Below are 14,437 nucleotides of genomic sequence, written 5' to 3'. Positions count from 1 at the left end.
AATGGTCCTCTGGTGCTGCCGTGGTCATGGGGTGGTTCCCCTCTGCAGATGTTCTGAAGCGCCCTTTGAGGTGCGGTGCCTGGTGTCAGGTTGGTGAAGTTTCTCATCTTTTCTGCCGCGCTATTACTGCCTCCCTGTCTTTCCTCTGTCCCAACCCCTGCGATGTTTCTTCTTTGTATTCCTGTAGCCTTCCATCTTCAGGTGCTTTAAGTCTGTCCAGGTGGATGAGAACAGTTGATCCTGCGGACAAAGGGGATGTGGTAATCCACTTAGTCTGCCGTGATCTCCCCTTGCTAAGCCCTCGTAATGTTGTTTACTTACTTTCAATTAGCCTTGCTGGCTGAATCTGCTGTGAAGCCTCATCCTCTACGAGACCAGATTAATGGGCTTGTGTCTCGTATTTAAATACAGCCCCCACATGTGCTGTACGCCAAACCAATAATACTTTATCTTGATGTAATAAAAATAATTGCCAGCAGAAATGCTTTCCCCTGTGCCTATTCTTCACTACTCCAGGGAATTGCTCGCTCCCGTCTCCTGCTTCCCCGTTCCACTTCCTCGTATGTCTCTTACCTCCATGGGCAACTTCACCCCGGTTGAAAACTGAGGTCAAGTAGTGCTAGGATGTGCCCTGAGTTATCCTTTAATCTTTTCCCTTTTTTCCTCACATAACAGCCCTTGTTCTTTCTCTCTTTAAGCCAGAAAGGTTCTGAGGCTCTATAACTAGCTGTTTGTTTCAATACCTTTTTTGCAAGGTCTAACTCTGACTTGATGCAGTTTCCACTTTGTTGAAAACTTGGTGGCCTCCGTGACCTCCATTCCAGGACTCCTCTCTTCCAATCTGTGCAGGGTCCCTGCTTCTTCCTAACACTTTTCTTTAAGTGACTGCTCAGCCCATTACCTTGCAAGCTGTTCTGTGCAAGCTTTTATTTTTAGTTTCTCTTCCCCCTGCTCGGGACTTCTTGCAGCTCTAACACCTTTTCACTTGGTGCAATTCCAGGCATCCTGCATATCTGTGTCCGTGACCTCTCTCCAGCTGACTTCACTAACCCCAATTCCTTTTGTTTCTTAATGTCCACTCTGCTTGAAATCAAGATCTTAAGTTGCAGACTTATTTTCGTTCGTTTGTTCACTTAATCAAAAGTTGATTTAGGCCAAAGTATTCAACTTGGGGCTCATATCTGCAATCAGCCCTTCCGTAATATCTACCTTTCTCACCAAAACTAAGTCTAAATGATCATTGCCTCATGTGAACACAAACCTGCCAGCTCTCACATCCAGCCTCGTCTGCTCTATGGCTGCAAGCAGCATCTGCTTTCCAGACTCCCCTCTAGAGCAGAGCCATCAAAGTGGTTTCCACGGGGTAAATGCTTTGCTGCTTCATCTCCCAAAGAAGAGGTCTGCTGCATGAAGAGGTCACAGCTTGTTCCCTGCATTCCCAGCAGTTCCTATAAGGAGGATTAACCCAACCTGGTTGTTCAAACCACGTTTTCCTTCTTCTCAGCCCTTTGCGTTATTCACCTGTCCCCTAACGCGTGTCTCTTTGCTGGTCTCCAGTGGGTGTTTGGAGAAGACCGTCACTGCTTGCGTTACGCTGCAGCCCAGTGTCATCGCATGTGAGCAACTGGCGACTAAAGGGGTTGGTCCTCAGGACCTGCCCAGAGCTGAGCTACCCCACGCCTCCCCGTCCAACCCCTGTCCGCTCGCGCAGCGTCCCCTTGCCAAAGCTGAGCCTGGCCTTGGGGAGACAACGTTAATTCCTCAGTTTTCAGGGCTGTTTATCTCGGAGCGCGAGGGAGCTGGAGGTGGGCAGGAGGCCAGCGGGCACAGCCCAGGCAGGGGGCTGGAATTAGGCAGCGCTCTTTAATCCAACGCAGGCGCCTCTGGTGCGGTGCGGGGTGGTGGAGGTGGCTGGGCTGGACTCTGCAGATGGAGGCACCAGACTGCTGACTCTTAGGACACTTGATTATTTTCTGACACAGCCTTTTTTTTCCCCCCCGAGGAAACACTGGTATAATGAAACGCCTATCTTGGGGAACTCATCCAGCAGGCGCTTGCTCTCACCCGGCTTGGTTGACTGGATCAATCTGACCTCCTGGGTCAGTGTGACATATGATAGAAATGGCCAAAAGAGCAAAATCGAGCTGGGAAGGTTGTCAAGAAGGCTAGAAAGGCAATCCTGTGCTCAGCTTCTGGTTTCTTGTGAGATAAAGCTGAATTTTTAGCAGCTCAGGGCAAAATGTAATTTTCTGGTTGGCTTTACTTGCAGTCCACCTGACTGCTCTTTCCCCCTTGCTGCTCTGCATCTGAGATGCCCGCATCCCTGTTCCCACCTTTGCACTCCAGCTGCCATCCCAGACCCTTGGAGGATCACACCTGAGCCTGACAAGCAATCACCGTCCCACCATGGGACTGGACACAGCTGGGACCCGGCCAGTGCCCACCTCGGGAGCTGCCGGAGCCCTCTGTGCCAGCATGTGGCGGGATGGAGTCTGCCAGGGAGGCGGGTGGAAAGGAGGGACAAGGAAATCATGGCAAATGGGAGCTGACTGACCAATAATTGTGGACAACAAGGCTTTTCAGCAGGGCCATAAATCAATGGCAGATGGAGACACAATGGGTGGTGGTTATTGATTTCTTTTATTTATTTATTTATTTATTTTCTTTTTTGTCCCCTCTGTTTGCGGCCCGGCGGAGTGGAAAGGCTCTGGAGGCAGCACTGCAGGGGCTTTCTATCGGCTCGGCAGCTCGCCCACCTTCCCTCCCCGCTCCTGGCCGCTGTGCGGGAGGGCAGCTCTCGTGGGTGGCCAGCATCAATCAATAACATCCGTCCATGGAGCCTCCTGCCTGTATCGCTGTGCCCGAGCCTGGCTCGGCATCCCTGGAGCCGCCTTTGAGCCTGGGGGGAAACTGAGGCCGGAGGCAGAGGTGGGGATGGGGCTAAAAAAAGGGTGGACCACAGCTCCGGCCAAAGTCCCATCTCTTGCTGGAGCAAGCCACCTCCACCCTGCCACCATCCGTGTCACCCAGCCAGCAGCATTCCCCCTCCCCTGCTGTTCATCTCTGACTTGCCGTGTTTTTCTCGTGAATGCCCCTGTTTCTTCTCGTCTCTCCATCCACCAGCTGCAGTTCTCAGATGTGATTTCAGGGACCTGCCAGGTCTCCCTGCTGCTCGGAGCGGGGCAGCTCTGGGGAGAGGCACAAACTTTGCGTTACTTGGGGTCTGACCTAAGGGCTGCCCTTCACCCTCACAGTTACCGGCGGTGCCGGGGGAAGGATGGGATGTTCCATGGACAAGGAACATTAAAGGAAAACCAGCCTACGGGAGTGGGCGTAGCTGTGGGTTTGTGGCTGGACCAAAGTGCTGGGAAATAGGACTTTTCTCCCTGCTTAACCTTAATTCTTAAGACCTTCCTTTCGCTTCCCGTGCTCTTAGGTGGCTCAGCTCTTCAAGGAAAGTCTTTGTGCAATGTCTGCAGCACTTTGGGTAACGAGGGGCTCCCATGCCCTGGGCACTACGGAAACAGTGAGGGTGTTGCTATCCTCTGGCTCGTGAAAGCAACATTATCCGCGTGGGGGAGAGGGGGTAGCATTTTAGTAATGGCTTTCTTTCCAGGATGAAAAGCTCTGCCATTAGAGCTGATCTGGGTTGTATTTTTTTTTTTCCTTTCCCTTTTGTTCAGGGCTGCACAGAGCACTTTGGAATTCATAAACTGGTAATTTATTGAACAAGTCTTCAGAGAAGGGAAGTAATGAAAACTGCCATATAAATTACGGGAGCGTTTGGGAACCTATTGCTGGCGGGAGCACGGTGGCTCTGTGGCCTCTAATGGAGCCAGTGTCTACGTCGAGGCAGACACCTCGCAAAGCCATGCCAGGGGTGGGTGGAAATGGGATTGGGGCTGCCAAAAGCAAACCCGTAGCCGCGTTATTGGGAGATGGAGCCATGCTTGCTGCAGAGCGGAGCAAGCGTCTCCTGCAGGAATGCTGTTCACCTGTCCTGTAAAGGGGTTGGGGATTTACTGGCCCCGTAATATCAGCAGTCGCTCGCACAGAGGGGCTGTGTGGGCCTTTTTGTTGAGCCGGTCTCTCTTTTCTTTCCCCTTCTTCTGTATCTTTCGCCGTGAGCGGAGCCCCTGCTGCTCCCAGGCTCGGCCGGGTCCCTCCTGGCACAGAGTCTGCAGTGATGGAGGGTGCTGCCTGCGATGCTCTCGGACCAAGGAGGCATCACGGAGCTTTTACACATGCGGTAATCAGCGGGCGTGATGTGAGATCCCGCTCGCGGGCTGCGTTTGAACCTCCCCAAAGCTCTGGGTTCAAAATTCCAGCCCGAGGCCGTGCTGCAGAGCTCCGGAGGTGCCGTGGGTGCCAGGCAGATACACGGTGCTGGCAGGAGGCAACGTTCCCTCTGTGGGGCACCGTCAGCAGGCTGTGATCTTGCTGCTGCTGCTCTCCCTGTCTGTGCCACACGTGGCAGCCTGTCCGTGCGCTCTCAGGCTGGGAGCAAACCCTTGCCACGCACCGCTGCAGCTCAGGTCACCCTAGTCAGCCTGCCCAAGGGAAGGTGGTAGGATCTATCACTTTTGGTGATAGAAGAGTTGGGTTTCGCTTCTGAAAGTCTGACCCTGCTAAACCCTCTGCGCACGCGCGCTGTGGAGCAGGAACCTTTATTGGGGTGCTTTTGGAGGAGCTGGGATGCAGGAAGAAGTGAAGCATCAGCCGTGCGAGGGGCTGTGGGAAGCAAGGGGCGCGCGTGGGAAAGGACGTGGGGGCTGGATTCACCTGCGAGCCGGTGCCAGGGACACCTGGCAGAGGTAAAATTATCGCAAGCCACAGCGTTTTCTGCGTCTCTGGTTAATCAGGGTAATGGGCTGTTCACCTCCAGGTTTTGGCTCCTCTTCCACACTCCGTCCTTGCAAGGCCGTCGGGGAAGGGGGGGAACAACCCTCGCTGGTGGGGTCACAGCGCAGGGGCTGCCCGTGGGTGCTCCTCGCGGGTGAGGCTGGCCTCGGGGGCAGCAGGAGTTTGGTCACCAGCATTTATAGTTACTGGAAGCTCCTGTCTGGTTCCTCCAGCCCAAAGTACTCCATGGCCACGGACACACGGGCTCGCTCCACGTCAGCAGGGAGATCCTTAGTGAGAGGGAGCCACAGCATTAATACGGGGTCGCTGGGGTTTTCCTCCTGCCGTGCAAAGGCAAAAGCCTGTTTTTTGGATCCCCTGATCCAAAACGCTGTTAGGAGACCCAATAGATGTGGCTTCTTGCCCACGGCTGTCTGAGGTGGTCACTGCTGAGCCCACCCTACGTCTCTTACATCTGCATCTGCCTTCGGTCCCAGGAAGGAGGGAGGTTTGGCCGAGCGCTCCCAAGCCAGAGCTGCTGGGGGGCCGTGCGTGATGCTGAGCAAAACGCTCGCAGGGAAACGCAGCCGGCCCCCGGCTCTGCATGGAATCTCGTTTTGGGTTAAAAACAGCATTTCAGTGAATCCTGGGAAAGGAGAGATGTTGAGGTTTGTACCTGAGCAGCATAAATAAATGAATTAATGAATGGATTAAATGTAAATTGTGGCAGCTTTAAAATGAAAGTCATAGTTTCCAAAAGTGCTTTTAACCGGTACTTATTTCTGCAGCAATATAACTGCCAGCAAGAGCTTAATTCATTATCACCAGAACAAAATGAAGACCCTGTAAATTTGAAGTCCAATTTAATTTCCCCAGAAAGAGCTTTGCTTTTTTTTTTTTTTTTCCCAATCTTTCTTTCCCTTTCCTCTCTCTCTCGCTCTGCCCAAGGAAGGAGGATTTCTATCACTTGAAGCTGTTGTGCGCCTCCTGCAAATGGGATTTTCTCACCCTGCCCAGCCGCGGGCACCCCGCTGCTGGCAGTGAGGTGGTGGCTTGTGACGGGTCCGTCTGTTGGGGCTTTGTGCTGCACATCGGCCCTGCAAAAGGCTGGTATTGCTTTGGAGAGTTCAGGCTCTAAACCAGTAACGGATGGGAAGGGAAGCGGAGGCTCAGAGGGAAAAAGTGGCTTGTCCGGGGTTGTCTTGGCTTCGTGGCAAAAGATGGACGAGGACTTAAGTGCCCGAGTCCTAACCTACTGCCCAACCCCGCGGCCATCCGTGTGGTCCCAAAAGGGTTCGCAGGGGCCGTTGGTTGCGCTTGAGGCAAAATCATCCGGGTTCGGGGACCTGCTGCTGGGAAGATCAGGGAAGGCAGAGATCTGGCAGGGATGGAGGTGGCCACGGGTCAGCGCCAGCGGTGGAGCTGGGTCTGCTGCTGGGGCTCCTGGGGCAGAGCGGCTGCCAGAGGCAACCGAACCCTTCCCTGCCCGAGGGGCTACATCTGTAACCTCGCCCCTGACTCTCCATCCCCTCCAACCTCTTCCCTCCCAGCTTCGCTGCCAAAGAGAGGAGTGAGAGGGGTGGCTCGACTCCCTCAGCTCCGTTAACAGCGCAGATGGCCTGTACGCGGGGTTAGGGTGTGTGTACATGTGTGTGTGCACGTGTGTGCCTGCTCCCAGGGCTGTGGAAAACCAATAACAGCACGTTTCTGCCCTAAAATATAAGACAGGGATGCAGCAACTGGGGGAGGGGCCCTGATGCAGCAGGAAGAGCATGATGAGGCCTCCGGTCTCCATGGAGTCTTTGTTTATACTCCTCTCATTTCCCCGTCTTCTTTCTTTTTCTTTTTCTGTTCTCTTTTTTTTTTTTTTTTTTTTTTTTTGAAGGGAGTATTTTTAGCATGTAGGAAAGAGAGCAACGCGCCGGTTCGCTGGATGCAGGGCAGTCGGGAGCAGATGGCGTACAAGCTTCTCATGCTGTGCTCCCTGTAAAAACACCTCCGTCTTGAGGCTACTGCAGTCCTGGGCTCCCCATCCTCCTCCTCCTCCTCCTCCTCAGCCCAGACCTTCCCTGGCTCATTGCCCCCACCCTCGGCTCCTGGGGCAGCTCTCAGCAGGGGCTGGAGCGGGAGGCTGATGATGGTACACGAACCGGCACCTTGTGCAGGTGGGTCAGATGCTTTTGGAGGGGCAAAGGATGGATCTGGTGTGCAGGAGAGATGCAGTGGCTGCTGGCCACCACCATCCCCTTGTTCTTGCACCCAGTAACCTCGCGGCATGGTGTGATTTGCGTGCGTTTATACCAGGATGCCCTACCAAGGCCGGCATTGTTCCAAGCATCACCTTGTTTCACCACCTCGGTGGTGGCTCCCGTCTCGGTGCTGCACCTGCAAACCTCCTCTCTCACTCCCCGAAAACCTGGCCGCAAAGGGAATCCCTCCGGGTGTCCGAACAGAGCAGCCATCTCTGCTGAGCTCCTCGGCGCACTCTTGTTAGGCCATCCCCGTTGCGTCTAATTATAGATATTACACTCTATTTTCCTGCAAAGAATGGCTTGCAGGGTGCTCCCGGAGTTCATTTGAAACACGAAATTACTGGTGCCGCTTTCATACGGGAAGAATCGCCGTTGTGACCTGCAGGTAATTAACGAGACGGTGCATGGCCAGCAGCCCCAGAGTAATTAGCGGCAGCAATAGGAGCGTTCTCGGTGGAGCCCCGCGCGCAGGGGCAGGCGTTTCTCCGCCACGGCCACGGCCCCAGCGGGGTGTGGAGGCTGGCTGCGGCTGCAGGGGCATCCTGGTGTGCAGAAAAGAGGGCTGCGGGGCTGGGAGATGGCTGCGTGAGAGCCGCCAGGGTGAAAGCTCAGCGCAGGAGCCCCAGGGAGCCAGGGACCTGTCGTTCTCCATCCCTCCCCTCGAAAATGCAGAAAGGAGGAGAAAAAGCATGAATGAAATGGGGGCTGTCGGGGAATTGCACCTACGGATCACGCGTTAGCTGGGGCCGTGCCCAGCACGGGTACGGCTGAAACGTTCCCTTCCGACATTGGCTGTTCTACTCTGCGAATCAAATATTCAGTATAATATCTAAATATAATTAATTCATGTAATTTCAGCTTTTATACTATAGTAAAATATTCATTTTCAGATAGTATAAAGGTTGAGACTGCATCCATCAAAAATTAAGTAAAAAGGATAAAGCTTGAAATAAAACTTTCCCTGCCCGGTACGACGCTGGATGTTGGAGAGGTGAAACAAGGGAGTCAACGTGATTTTCCATGGTTTGTTCCTGGCAGCTTTGGGCCCTCCACTAGATAGCAAAGGAGGGGCCCAGCAGAGCTCCTTGTGCGGCGTCGCAGGAGAGTGAGGCCCCTCAGGAGGCACCTGGGTGCAGAAGTTTCTCCTGGTTCTCCTCGTCCCCAGGAGCCTGCTCCGTCTCTGCCCGAGGAGGGGGGGTTTGGTACCTTTCCCGCACAGCAGAGTCAGGGGCATTTCAGCCCAGGTCTCTCCTATCCCAGAGGATCGCTGTGCCCTGGGGATACAGGATGGCCATGAAAAAAATATTCCCGTGCAACGCTTCAGCTAGACTTCAGTGTGGAAGGGAGCTGGAAGGGAAGACAGGAGGCAGACAGACTGTCCTGGATCTCCGCTGCCTTAACCAGGACATGTCACTGTTTCTCTTTACCCGCTCCAGCCGTGGCCTGGTGCCGCAGTGGGGATTTACTGGAGGTCTCTGGCCTGTGGATTCCCACGGTCAGCGCAGGCTCACAGGGGCTTGAGAAGCGAGGGCTTGATTTAGCCACAGACCCATCCCGGCGCCTGCCCCGGTGGCCGGTCCCCGGCTCGGGCACAGCGGTGCGGGTGTGATTTAGGTGAGCTGGGGACCGGGGCCATCGTCTGACCACCGCGGCACCGCGCTGCGAGCTCCTGCCGGAAGATTTACCTGGGGGCATGGTCCTCTGGTCTGGCTCACAACTCAAAGAGCACTTGGAGGAGGGAAATGGAGAGGGAAGAGTAATGATTCCAGCCCGAAGGGCAGCGCAAGCTATCTCTGGACTGAACCTGGGACAATTAATACCTCCAAGATGGGCTTAATGGATTGTTTGAGATTTGGGACTGTGAAGTACAATCGAAAGCAAAGTGTTTGACTATTGTTATAATTGTTAACAGGCTCCTGTTGAAGCCCCGTGCAAAGAAATGGATAGACTTCAGCCATCAATAATATCGCTGGAGGAGAAAATTGAAGGGATATCTGCCCAATTAAATAACCTACAGGGCTGGAATTGAGAATCAATGTGGCATGAACGATGAGGTATGGACTACCGACGCTGAACACTAAATCCACTGCAGCCTCGGATTTAACAGAGAGAGAGGGATGGGGAGGAATACTGCAGCCGTGACTGCCCAGGCTGCGCGCGTCGGCCTTGGCGTGGCCGGGGAACAGCTCGGCATCGCTGTCCTGCGGGCTGGGACACGGCAAAGGTATGAGATCTTCAGAGATCGTCCCTGCTCAGGTCGGAGCGTGGGCAGAGGCAGGGCTGGTGGTGCCGGGGGGACACAGGCGGGGATGGATCTGTGTCCCTGGGAACACCCACGAGTTGCTTGCGGATGGTAAATGGGGACTGCTGGGAGACCAATATGTTGTTTTGTGGATATCTTCTTCCTCCTAGTTTTGGTTGGGTTGTAGGAGGCCTTGGGTGACCCAGGGAAGTGGAAGGGAGTTTGCTGAGGCAGGTTTGAGTGGTTTAAGTGGACTTGTTGAAAACCAGCGAGGGGGAGAGAAGGGCAGGTGGCTCTGGGGATGGGGCAGAGCGTCCACTGGGGACAAGGGACTGCGGCTGAAAGTCATCCAATGTCCTATTTGCAGTGAGAAGGTGGAGAACAGGAAGAGGGTTTGGGGGAAGAACCGTGGACCTTTTTTTCTTCCACCCGAGGAAAACCCGGACTTGATCGTTGGTACCTGTGTGCATTTTGCAGGACATACCTCTCACTGGCAACACTGGGACAACCGTACCCACGCGTCACCAGAGCCACCAAGGTAGGGCCCTCTGTCTCCATGGAAGTACGATCCCATCTTCCGGACCCCTTTCCAGCAGGGATTAAGGGTAAGAAGCATCTGCTCTGTGCGGTTCATCCTTCCTCCTCCCATCTTCACCAAGACGTGCCCCGCTGCGGCACAGGCACGGAGCTCCTCCTGCGGTGGGATGGTGGGCGGGAGCATGGCTGAATCCACGCTCTGCCCCTTTAATTTTTTTTAAAGGAGAAATTAATTTTGTCTTTGCCTAAGTACCCATCACTTTAAATTAACGTCGCTGATAGTGAAAATGACGAAGCAGCCAGGTCATTAGGCAAATTTTAATTACAGGCTCAGATGGCCTTTACTAATAAGAAGCTACAGTTCTTTCCCGATGTTCTCACTTTCCATCCACGGGGTCTTCCACTAGGCATCCAAGCAGGGAGTTAAGAGTTTGGGGGGCGGGGGGGGAGAGACGGGGGAATATCGCTCGGTGCCGGGGATGCGAGAGACCCCCATTTCCTTGGGGACGCCCAGGGGATTGACTCTGCTGTACCGGGAGCTGGTGTTTGCAGCACGTACGGTGGTTGCAGTAGTTTGGGTGATGTCAAAGCATGGCAGCAGTTCTCTCGGTACCACCGGAGAGGTGTTCGCACCCCGGCAGCCCCCCGGGGAGTCCCAGACGCCGCCACTGGCGGCGTCTGGGACTCCCCGGGGGGGTTGCCGGGGTGGGAACACCTCCACGATGGGCTGGCCTTTATCATTGCAATGAGCCCACGCACCCCATGCTACCTCAAGCGCCTTTGCCAAGAGCAGGGAGAAGTTTGTAAAGCCGGGGCATCGTGAAAGATTATTTATTCGGACCGCTCCCCCATCCGCATGCCTTTCCTCTATCCGTTTTCAGTTGTTGAAAGGGGTAAAAAATTACCTAATGAACTGTTCGTGTCCCCCCCGCCCCCGCCCCCCCAACCCCGCGTTTTCTCTGTCCGAAGAGATGTGGGTTGCACCTAGAGAAAGCATCCCTGGGCTGGTTATAAATTCAGCCTCCAGCCCAGCGTAATAAAAGGCTCGGGTCCATTCCCGGGTGAGCCAGGCTGGTCTCTTGCTTCCCTACGGCACAGCCAAGGAGGAGAAATAACAGCAACGAGCTCTCCCCGGGGCCAGCACACGGCCCTGGCCGCAGAGAAGGGGAAAAACGGGAGGCAGGAAGAGAGGAACGAGCTTTTTTTCTTCCGTTCTTCGCTGGTAACAGGATCAAATCTCCTCTCCTCCTGGTGTGACCAAGTCTCTGTGCCCTGCAGGTACACATGTTTTTGCTCTGGGTAATTTCACAAGTGAGATCCATCCATTAAGCTGCCGGTTCCAGTCACCACCCGGTGCAAAATAACAGACAAATGGGGCTCTGACCTACTTATATTTTATTCCCCTGTCGGTACAACGCGGCTGGAGCCGGGCAAGGAGCAAGGCAGGGATGCTGGAAGGTGGCTCCAGCGGGTCTGTGCCTGGATCCTGTTTCCTTCAGGCTGGGGGCAGAAGATGAGGGGGTGACCGGGCTCCCCCTCGCTGCAGCTGGTCCCGCGCTGCCTGCGCAGCGCTACAGCGGCCGCTCTGCAATTCCCTCGCCCCCACCAAAATGCCGCGGGGCGGGAGCCTGCTCTGGGAAGGGAGACGATCCAGGATGAGAGCGAGAAAAAATCATCCGCTTTCATGGCAGAACTTGCCGTGTCCAATCTAGAGGTGAATGATTTCCTGCAGGTGGGAGAGCATCCCTTTCAGCCGTGCATCCCGAGGCTCCTCCGGGTGCTGCCGGTTGCCGTACCGGGCTCTCCCGGTACCAGACCTGTCCCTTCCCAGCCCATGGTCCAGCCCTGGGACACGGGTTTGTGACCACATATGCCTCTGCCACATGGACTTTATTATTCCCAGCACTTGACCGTCCCCATGGATGCACACGCTGCTTGGAAATCCTCAGCAGGAACAATTTTATTGACAGGAAAGGCGGTTTTCTCAAAATGGAAACTTCTCACAAGAAAGTGGTGCTTTCAATCAAATGTTGGTTGGGAGGGTGAAGGGAAGGGAAAAATATGTCACGGAGCGTTTTGGCAAAGTGAAAACATCCTTGTTTCCACACATTTGGAAGGGAAAGCTTCAATTTTGCACCTCCAAATGATTTTCATGCTGACATTTCTTTTATTCCATATAATCAGGCAGCTCTAAATATTAGAGTCTTGCCGCCAGAAGGAAAAACTTTGAGCGGCGTCTCCCCGCCTTTCCCACCTTCCCTTCCCTTTCCTCCCTTTAGGCATTTGGAAATAGTGGAATGTCTCTCAGGCACTAGAAGTTCCACTGCCTCCTTGCCTCTGGCACAGGCTGAGGGCATTTCAGGCCTCCCTTGCACCCCAAAGAGCCACGAACCCTCGTCCCTTGTCCCACTCCTCCCACCCTTGTGGGCACCGCAGCAGAAATCGCGCCCAGCTGAACCCAGCTGTTGCCCCTTTTGAAGTGCCAGCGTGCGTGAACGTTCGACCTCTGGAGACTCGATGGTGGTGACCAGCAAAGAGGGGAAAGAAGAAGATTTCTAAAGATTATGCAAAAGAAGTAGTGGCCCTTTTTTTCCCCTTTCTCCTCATCTTGTGCAAATTACCCTATTATTCTGCTCCCTTAGGATGCCTGAGTGTCCTTATTTCTTCTTTTGAGCTAAAGTCATCCATGCATTAAATTAGTTCTCTGCCTAGAAATAGCGTGATTACTTTCTCCAAGCTGCAGTTAATGTGAGGTTCCCTGAGAGCTTCAAAAATAAAAACGGGGCAAAAAGGGAAGGAGGGGAGTGAAAGGGAGGAGCAGGGGCAGGATGGAGCCTCCTTGAGCCGGTAGAAGATGGATTTGCCTGGAGCGTGGGGTGCCGTGGTGCGGGAGAGGGGGCAGCGGCTGTCGCCTGCATGCTGTGACCAGATGGGACAGTCCCCCATCCCCTGGGAGCAGCCACCTTTCCCGAGGGCATGTGGAATGGCTGGGGCTGGAGTCGGTGGCCCGTGTGATCCTGTCCATCTTCTCTTCCCATAGTGTTGGGTGGATAATGGTATTTTCCTTTCTGGCTTGCCTCAAATCGTGTCTCGGACTTCTTGTCTTTTCCATGTTGTTGCTCTGTGGAACTCTGACCGACGGGAAGAAGGGAGACCTTGGTGGGACGCCCCATCCCAGCATTGAGGTTGGGTCAGTCAAGAAAACTGCCAGAGCGCAGGAAGACCCAGGATCCCTCAAGATCCCAAATTTTCTTCCCTACCGTAAGTCGACCCCCGGTGCAAGGCTCACCTGCTCCCAAGGGGAGAGTCCACTGCAGAGAACAGCATATTTGAGTAGTAAACCCTCTCTTCTCTTAAATCATTTGCTGTAATAACACCCTGCAGGAGGGGGCTCGCATCCCCACCCCGGCCAGGATCAGCTCTTTAGCCCAGGGTGCAGGACCACAAAGTGCACTCCCTCCTCCCCGAGCTCCTCTCCTGCTCCCTGCTGCACCTCTGAGCCTGTTCCCTCATTGCTGGAGACAGCCAAGCTCCTCATCCCTCCTCCACCTGCAAACCACAGCAGATTATCTCCCTTACATCCCTCCTTTTAGTCCATAAACAGCAGGAAAGGTGAATGCTCAGCCCCGCTCCCCTCTGAGCTCGGCATCCCCGGCGCCTCCGGGCTGGGACGGCACATGGCCCGCGGCTCGCACCGACGCCGGGCTCCCCGCTGGGCACCAGGATCATTTCTGACTTTCACTCCCTGCCGAAATGCGCTCTCTGTTCCCCTGTTAACCGCAGCCGTTTTTCTTCTCCTCACCCTCATTTCCTTTCTCCGGAGCTTTTCCAAGGAGGCAGCCCGGGGCCGAGCCCATCGCCTGAGAGAGGCTGTGAATCTCAGATAATGGCCTTAGAAAATGTCCTGTGCTATTTTGTGCTCATTCCTTTGTATCGCCTTGACATTTGTGCTAGGTTTTGGGGGCTTTTATTTTTTTCTCCCTTAATTCCCCTGACTGTTGGGCAGGTGTCTGCTCCCAGCTGTTTTGCAGGAGCCCCGAGAGCTGTTGCCTGAACATCAGCCACTAATTCAGGGCCAATTATCCCTCCTTTCCCGCTGCGTTTTGCTGTATCCTTTACAGAACTACATCTGCAGACGTTGGGCTTCATTCCTTTTTTCTTCTTCCCAGTCGCTTTGCTTCCCACAGGCTCCTCCAAAACCCCCTTTGCCGCTTTTACCAACTGCTGGAAGTAATTTGAGGAGCATCCGCAAATCCACAGTGAAGGTGTGTGGCTGCCATCCTCTCCCAAGCCCTGCATCGCATCCCGTTGGTGCTTCTCCTTCCTTCCCTCTGGGAGCAGACCAGTTCTCCCAGTAGCTGGGGAGTTGCTGGAGGGATCCCGGCGTGTGACTTTCCCGTGTACGGCCGCTAAAGGAATAATTTGCAGTAACCCAGAGCCCAGGCTGCCTGCCCAGCCCGGCCGGCATCCAAGCAATCAATTCCCATTCAGCGCGGTGGCCTCCCTTCCTGCTCTCACAAACAATGACAAATGGAGCCCCACATCGACTTGGATGGAGCAGCAA

General features: G+C 54.5%; 1 long non-coding RNA gene across 2 annotated transcripts in view; it reads left to right on the top strand.

Moving 5' to 3' along the window:
• Nucleotides 1-9,284, top strand: part of LOC134518825 (uncharacterized) — a 252,227-nt gene extending 242,943 nt beyond the window's left edge. The window contains exons 2-3 of one of the 2 annotated variants that reach the window (XR_010072068.1): nt 6,728-7,007; nt 9,007-9,284. This is a non-coding gene — a long non-coding RNA (uncharacterized LOC134518825). The remainder of the gene's footprint in view (nt 1-6,727; nt 7,008-9,006) is intronic. The other variant, XR_010072069.1, reaches the window with a different exon arrangement.
• Nucleotides 9,285-14,437: the final 5,153 nt, after the last annotated feature.

This window comes from Chroicocephalus ridibundus, chromosome 7 (assembly GCF_963924245.1).
Source record: "Chroicocephalus ridibundus chromosome 7, bChrRid1.1, whole genome shotgun sequence".
Taxonomy (NCBI): domain Eukaryota; kingdom Metazoa; phylum Chordata; class Aves; order Charadriiformes; family Laridae; genus Chroicocephalus; species Chroicocephalus ridibundus.
Note: the sequence above shows the minus strand (reverse complement) of the source record. Positions and strands in the feature narration are given on the sequence as shown.